At 36.4% G+C, this 8122-nt stretch overlaps 1 long non-coding RNA gene across 2 annotated transcripts; it reads right to left on the bottom strand.

Annotated features, from left to right (window-relative positions):
* Nucleotides 1-1180: 1180 nt before the first annotated feature.
* LOC113289869 lies at nt 1181-5889 on the bottom strand. Of its 2 annotated transcripts, XR_003331182.1 has the most exons (4): nt 5613-5889; nt 3257-3438; nt 2330-2566; nt 1181-1702 (listed from the first exon to the last, which is right to left on the bottom strand). It is a non-coding gene; the product is annotated as an uncharacterized LOC113289869 (long non-coding RNA). The 2 variants fall into 2 exon arrangements; XR_003331181.1 differs by lacking the exon at nt 2330-2566.
* Between the last annotated feature and the right edge of the window lie 2233 nt (nt 5890-8122).

Genomic DNA, 8122 nt, shown 5'->3' with positions numbered 1-8122 from the left:
ATCGGAGTACGTGTTGTTGTAGTTGTTATAACGGTACTAAAGTAAAAAACTATCTTTGTATAAAGTGGAGTACGTGTTGGTGCAGTTGAAAAATAAAATCGTAAGAACTGGAAGAAGTTATGGCCCCAATTAGAATTAAATGAACTAAAACACACTACTATATTTGTGTGTTCTGTCCAATTAGAATTAATATCTAAAACCAAAGCTTGATTCATCCAATTAACATGATAGGTTTGATCATTGATGGATTTTATTAAAGTTTGACAATCTGATTCAAAGATAACATGATTGAAGTTTGTGCCAGAGTAACAGCTGCCAGCATAGCCTTACATTCCAGCTCATCGGCTTCAACTCCTATCTTCATTCCTCCACTGAAGCATTGTCCTTGCACCTGAATGCAACTACATGAACAAATCCTCACTATTAGCCCTATTCCACCTTATAGTGAATCTGACTTACAAGAAGCATCAAAATTTGTAAACATTATCAGGAGGCTTCCATCTTAGCGGCTGCACAACCCCATTAGTATAAGAAACAAGATTAGTTCCAGGAGGCACAAGTTTATTAATGCCATCTATTGACATTGTCCTATTTGGAGTTATGTTCTGAAAAATCTTTGAATATCAAATAGTCCAAACTGATGCTTCAAAAAAAAAAATCCAAACCGAAACCATTAGCAATTTATTAATCTCATGTCTAGTAATTCCTGCACCAAAGGTAATATTATTTCTTGCAGAAAACCAAGAGAGAATCTAGCTCCTAAATGAATAATGTTGTATCATAATATTACTAACATTGATATTTAAAACCAAACAAATAGATCTAGCATAACCACATTCAAGGAATAGGTGATTACTGGATTCCACAGGATGATTATACAAACTGCAATGCAATTCAATATCATTTCCATATCTAGATAGTTTATCTCTTGTTGGGACTATATCTTTTAAGCACTTCCAAACAAATAATTGAACTTCCACAAAGCTTTCCATACATGTGGAGAAACAGAATTAGTACCTGCAAAAGTATTAGATGCACTAGACAACACATTGTAGACACTCTTAACAGAGAATTGGCCTTTGCTATATGGAAGCCAAATAAGAGTATGGAGTCCAATTCACCCACCATTGAGTTATGGTGGTACTCCTTAGCTGGTGGTACTCCAAAAATATGAATACTATGAAGTAAATGATTTCATCAAATGTGAATGCTTCCCCTTTTTCCTCTAAGTAGCACGCTTTAACGGCTTCGTGATACAAAAACAACACACAAACTTATTTGGTTACATATAAATTGAAAAAAGTATTGTGTCTAATAAACCATAAAGATACATACAAGTTGTAGATGGGACAAGCTCAGGTGGCTTGCGTGCCAGATCCGGTGTTTGATTTTAAAAAACCCAGGTACCGCATCTAGGATGATGTTGTGCCTATCCTTGATTTGTTGAACACTTTTTCTTTTCGGGTTCCCATAATATTGGCTAAATTTGTTATGTATCTTCGCCCAAAGGGTCTCGGTCGCGGAGCGATCTAGAACTCGACTTTTGGATGCCCATGCTTTAGTGATTGCAAATCTTTCGCGGAGTCAAACGATGCTATTTGTTGTATGTGGAGGTAGGGAATGAGTAGGTTCTCTAATAGGCTACAAGTGGAGTGCACGTGCGTTGCTTGTCGAACGTTGAGTTTCAAATACGCCTTCTTCCCTGTTAAACCAATTGCTTAGCATGATAGAACACCGTTACGAAGTGAAGAAAAACAAAATCGATAGAATACAGTAACAGATTCTCCTTTCCAGCTATATAACAACGCCGGCCTAATCTACAATGTAACTTTTACTCCTTACAACAACAAAAGCTAATTCCTAAATCCATTAACATCCACTAGTAACAAAAATTAACTCAACCTAAACCAAATTCCAAAATTTTCGTCACAAAAATCACACAAAACATCAATTGTTTCAACCAATTAATACTAAGATATGAAAGACCTAAATTGGTTTATGATCATAAAAATATGAAAGACCTAAATTGGTTTATGATCATAAAAATATGAAAGACCTAAACAAAACAAAAGAAACCCTGACAATAAAAAACTCTTAAAATTCTTACTAAGATATAGAATCACAGCCAAGATCATAAAAAACTCTTAAAATTGACAGAATCCTAGGCTTACAGAATACAGTAGAAAACGATTTTAGTTTTGGGAAAGATATATACCTGAAACCCTAGCAATAGTAATTTCAAATTAATAAAATAAAAACATCCCCCATTTATGAAATTAAACAAGTAAGTTTGAATTTAATCTGATAAAAGAAGGAAATAATCCCTTACCTAGGGTTTCTCTATTTCGCCTCTTCCAGTCTTTCTCCCGCGCAAGTAAGAGAAGGAAATATTTTTTTTTTCTTTTTTCGTTAAAGCACTTTAATTAACCAAAATGCCATTTTACCTAGGTTTATCACGTCATTATGACACTGTGGGTTAGAATAGGTGCCAATTAGACTAGGGCACGTGTTCGATTAAAGCTTTCTCTTGGGAATAGCCGTGACCCTATAAGAATATAGTTTATTCCTGAGAGAGAATAAACAGGGAAACCAAAGGGTCAGAGAGAAAAAAAATTCAGAGAGAGAATCGTTCAAAATAATGAAAAAGAGTCTCTCCATCTAACTGGACAAAACAACTGATATTTTGACGAATAACAATAATCCTATGACGTGGAAAGAATTTTCTGAAAAACTGATTTGTGAGTTGTTCCCAAGTGGTAATTGACTGTGGTCTCAAACTATAAAACCATGATTTAGCTTTTTCTTTTAAAGAAAATGTGAACAAACGCAACTTTAGAGAGTCCTCGGACATATTTTCAAATTGCATGGTCCGATAAATTTGCTCAAACTCTCTTACGTGATGATAGGGGTTTTCAGATTCAACCCCTCGATATATTGGAAGCATTTGTATCTTATTCGCACTCAATTCAAACAGGCCATCGGTCTGCGGCAAGACAATATATGAGGACATTCTTATTCTAGCAGGATACATGTAATCATGGAGAGTAGGGGTCTATTAAGCACAACATCCATTGTTTTAACCTGGGAAGGTTACTATCAACAATTGAAATTGGGATTTCAGGTAGGCAATTATTGATGAATGCTAACTAGATAATCAATTTGGCAACATAAATCAAGCAAGCATGATGCACTCATTCAAATAAGTGCCAACAGATACACACATACACACATACACACAATACAAAATAATACTTACCTCCAATAACAATCTGAAGTAGAAACAGATAAATCTTTTTTTTTCTCTCTTCCTTGTACTCTTTGGTGTATGCAGTAATTGTTTTAAATCCACTGGTATAGAGCTGGGAGCTGTGACAACAACCAGATTTGCTCCTCTCTTATTCCTTGCCTTCTCGGCTTGTATCGCAGCTGCCCAGGTACCTGTTAATCTCAAGAGAAAATTTCAGTACCCAGAATTGTATATACAGATCAAAGAAATGAGTACATAATCTATTACTATCAATAGAAAATGAACTACTATATTACAGGGGATAATAGAGACGATTATTATGCGAAAGAACCTTAAACTACGACTACTAACAGAACTATAAAAAGCCAAGCTATCATTTTCAATTTTTCTTTTTTTTATATATAAACTGATTGAACTACAGCTAACTAAAACAATGGTTATGCTACAGACAAGCTAAAAACGAGAAAGGAAGATTAATTACATGCACTATGTACAGAAAAATGAAATAAATAAAAGCTATAAAACAAAGACTTAAAAAAAAAGAAAAACAAGATTAATACTAACAACATGAGACAGTGAAAACACACTAAACAAAATCATCAATTAAGAAAACTAAACTAAAACAAAATAAAGAAAAATGAAAAGTATATACAATTGATTTCTTTTAACAAAGATGCTGAACCATACACAAATACTAACAAAAGCTAAAACTAGGTCCAACTAGCACTAACGCTACAAGCTACTATGTAAAATACAAAATGAAATGCTAAAACATCTTAAGACCTACAGGTTTCGAGATAACTAACTTAACTATTTGTAAAGAAGACAACCATGACAAATGCAATCTTACTCAAAATGCAAAGCTACTAGACAAAATAAGTGAAATATAAATCAAAAAGCTACTCAACAATGGACACTTTTGAACTAAAACTTAAAAAAAAAAAAGAAATGCTAAAGAAAGCTACACTATTAGTACGACACTAAACAGTACAAGAGCAAAACCAATATATACAAGCTACAGAGCAACACATTCCTAAACGAAATGCAAAATCCAAAAGTTACATGACACAATCTACTTGCGACCTACGAATGCAAATGGTGATTTAGTACAGAAAATGATAAATGATATGAAAAAAACACAACAACACACAAACTAAGCTAAATAAACACAAATATGCGACTACCCTGAACTATGAACTACCACTGACGAGTACTAGAGATTAACTACAGGTAAAATTTAGTGGGAGGAAACAAAATGACAAGATGCAAAATGATTAAAAGCTACAGAATGAAGATAAATCAAACTAAACACCAGTTCTGTACATGAATATGACAATGATATGAATGAACCCAAAAAAAAAAGCAAACTCAAATCATTAATGAAATACAGAGAGAGAACCTAATGTTTGACGATAATGTGATTATGCAATACAGATTCCTACAGGACTAAGACACAAAAACCAACCTTACAGTGCAACAAAAATTAATGAAAAACATAGGTAAAGATTAAAATTCAATACCGACAACTTTTTTTTTAATAAAAGGAAAATAAAAAGGCAATGGTTATATACAATCCTAACTACAGATCAGTAAAGCAAAACTTGTTAATCTGACTACATCGTATGCCAACTCCCCGACAGCGGCGCCAAAAACTTGGTAGGGTTAGAAACTTACAATATTAAACTGCAAGCGCACAGTGTCTATAACATAGATAGCGGCAAATACAGGTTGATCCCACAGGGAGTTGTTTCGGTGACAGTAAACGTCTAAGGTTCTACTGGTACTAATCTAGAGACGAAAGAGTGTGTCGATACGACTAGAGATTGATGGTTATACTAAAGAAACAAGATTGAAAGCAAATACAAAGATAACTATGGTGTCGAATACACCTCCCAAATGCTTAGAATTCCCTAATTTGATATACTAGTTCCCTTTTAATCAAGGAGCTATAGAGGTTCTAGCCTCAAACTACCTTGAAGATGTGATAAATCACTTGCACAAATGGGTAATTTAACCTCAGCAAAATATGTCAATCCCTAGCATTATCTATCTGTTTAAGGCATAGATAATCACAAATTGAACTAATCAGTTTACATAAAGCTTGAATACTTAGCAAAGGATAGCTCAAACTACCATGTATGCATGACATACAAGGTGAAAGTAATTTGCTATGAAATCATACCTAGTTAGAAAACTAAAACATGGAGAAAATAGAAATTAAACCTAAATTACAACTAAAGCTTGGTGCACCGGCTACTCCGGGTTTTCCTTTTACATCACAAACCCATCTCTACTTATACATAAAATTCCCCTCAAATATTAACAGTAGAAAACCATAAAATTAGGTATGAATTTTGTCACTTACTAGTTGTCTAATCAAAATTGAACCACTTCCTCTTGACCACTCCCTGTCTTCGGTATGACACTTCCTTTTACTGGTTTAGACTTCACAGATTGATATGAAATTCCATGCTCAATTATATCCATCTTCCTCTTACTTTTTGAATAATAAAACACTGTTGTTGACAAGATCGAATAAGAAAAAGATAGGGTTGGAGGTGTAACAGGTGACTATGGTCGGGAAGGTGGAGCACATGGACAGGGTGAGCTTGGTGGTTAGAGTACACAGAGGTTTGGAAGGATAAGATGAGAATGGAGTTGGGTTTCTGGTCGATAGTGTAAGTGGGGAGAAAAGAGGAGGTGATTTGGTGTGGAGCCGTTGCACGAAATGTTGATGTATCGGGTTATGAAAATGGGTCAAGCCTTGGGTTTGTTTGAAAATTCTTCTATCAAGCCCACTTTTTCTTTTAAGCAAACATCTCCAACCAAGCCCATTGTGTAAACGGATTACAAGAGGATTGCACCCGTCTTTCGCGTAACATTTCTTCTACACTTCTCACAGCCTTTCTGTGGAGCCATTGCTTTCTGCCTCTAGCCACCAATTCTCTGTTCCTTTATCTTCTCAAGACATCCAAACTTTAGTTACTACCTAGAAACACAAAACAAACTAGTAAAAGTGTTTATTCTTGAAAATACTGAAAATACAGAATTTGGGATAAAACAAGACATTAAAGTACTTGAGATGTGATAAAAGACAGCAAAATGATCTATAAATATGCATAATCAGGTACCGATCAGCGTTCACGCTGCGTAAAATAGCTCAAACGAATTGAGACCGGCAAAGACGGTCTCAAAACGTATAACGTCCGTCCAACTTAGCCGGCCTAGTTGGACGACTTAGATCGCATTTTGAGAGATCAAAGAAGTGTTGGTATGTCCACTGGCGACCCAACTACACCAGTGGTTGATCAACTTGCTCACGGCAAGCCGAGAACGTATAGAATCGTTCACCCAAAGTAAGGTGAACGCGCTGCTTTAGAAATCCTAAATTACGTTTGCGGCAACACACTACTGCCGCAAATCGATCACAACCATCCAACTTCGGCAGCCGAACTGAGTGCCTTAGATTTAATTTTAGGTGACCCATAGGATGTCAGCGTGCTCGCTGGAAACCCACCTTTATACATGGTCGATCGACCTACTCAAACCCAAACGCAACACCTCGAATCGCTTGCTCAAAAAGGAGTTGGTCGATCGGCCTCCAAACTCTAAAAATCGCGTCAACGACATTGAACAACTGCCGCAAGTCAATCATGACCATTCAACTTCGCCAGCTTAGTCGGATGGTGTAGATTTATTCTCAGAAAATTTACATAAGTGGCATTGTGAACACCGTCCATCACTCATCCATAGGTAGTGATCGACCAGATGGTAGTTTGCCCATAAGACACTCGAACGATCACCCAAAGTGGTCGACCCCGCTATCCTTTTAAGACACTTATCCGCGACTTATTCAATCAGGATCTAAAACAATGATGCTTCATACACATCGATTAAATTAAGCTGCTTAAATGCGATGCTTCACTTGCATCAAATACATACAATATTTTATGTCGGCCTCATAAACAACTTAGTTGTTTCACCTAATAGCATCATGTGCTATTCTCCGCGGCAAGTCCCACGACTTGACCCACTTACTCGAGACATCAAACGTGTCACAAACTAGGGGATGCTCATTGTGGTATTGGTCTGGCGTTTATAGCGTGCAGCATGTAACGCGCCCATTAAGAGAAAGTGTTAGGAAAAGCCGGACGATCATCAGTAATGAGAGTGGTGGGTGAAAGAGTGACCAATTTTCCCTCATAGTGGAAACATGACGATCACCACCACCTACACAACCCCACTACTCCATTACTCAATCTCCTCCACTTTCTACGATATCGGAGTTTTGTGCCTAATGACTTGTATAAATAGGCTTTCAGCCTATTTCAACAACAACACGAACAACACAAGTGTTGTCAACACAGTATCTAGAAAAACACCCAGAACTGATAGCTTACATTATGCAAGCCAGTTCGACATTCTGATACAAGTCATAAACAACCAACACCTTCATAATCTCAAACACCTTCTTCACTTCCCTCCCTAAGATCAACCCTTCTCCTTCACCTTGTGACCGAATTGAATCTGGAACGACCATTTCTTGGTTTTGGCCAGAGTCTTACAGATTGATCTCTCGAATCTAAAATTACTCCCGTGCAGTGCATTGTTTAGGGTTTGGATTCGTTTCTCATCAACACACCCAAGTTTACCAAAAACAGCAGAATCAGTTTTTACCCATAAACAATTGGCGACCATAGTGGGAGGTTGATCTCTCGGTTGCAAAAATTGATTTCACTCTTCATTTCAATCTTCCTAAATTGAGAGCGGGTAAATCTTAGTTCTAAAACTCAGCCATTAACCTGATTTCATTCCATTCACCAATCTCAATTTCCGCTCCGTAATGTATCCCTACCAGTTGAATTCTTAGAAAAT

The sequence above is a fragment of the Papaver somniferum genome, chromosome 6, assembly GCF_003573695.1.
Source record: "Papaver somniferum cultivar HN1 chromosome 6, ASM357369v1, whole genome shotgun sequence".
Taxonomy (NCBI): Eukaryota; Viridiplantae; Streptophyta; class Magnoliopsida; order Ranunculales; family Papaveraceae; genus Papaver; species Papaver somniferum.
Note: the sequence above shows the minus strand (reverse complement) of the source record. Positions and strands in the feature narration are given on the sequence as shown.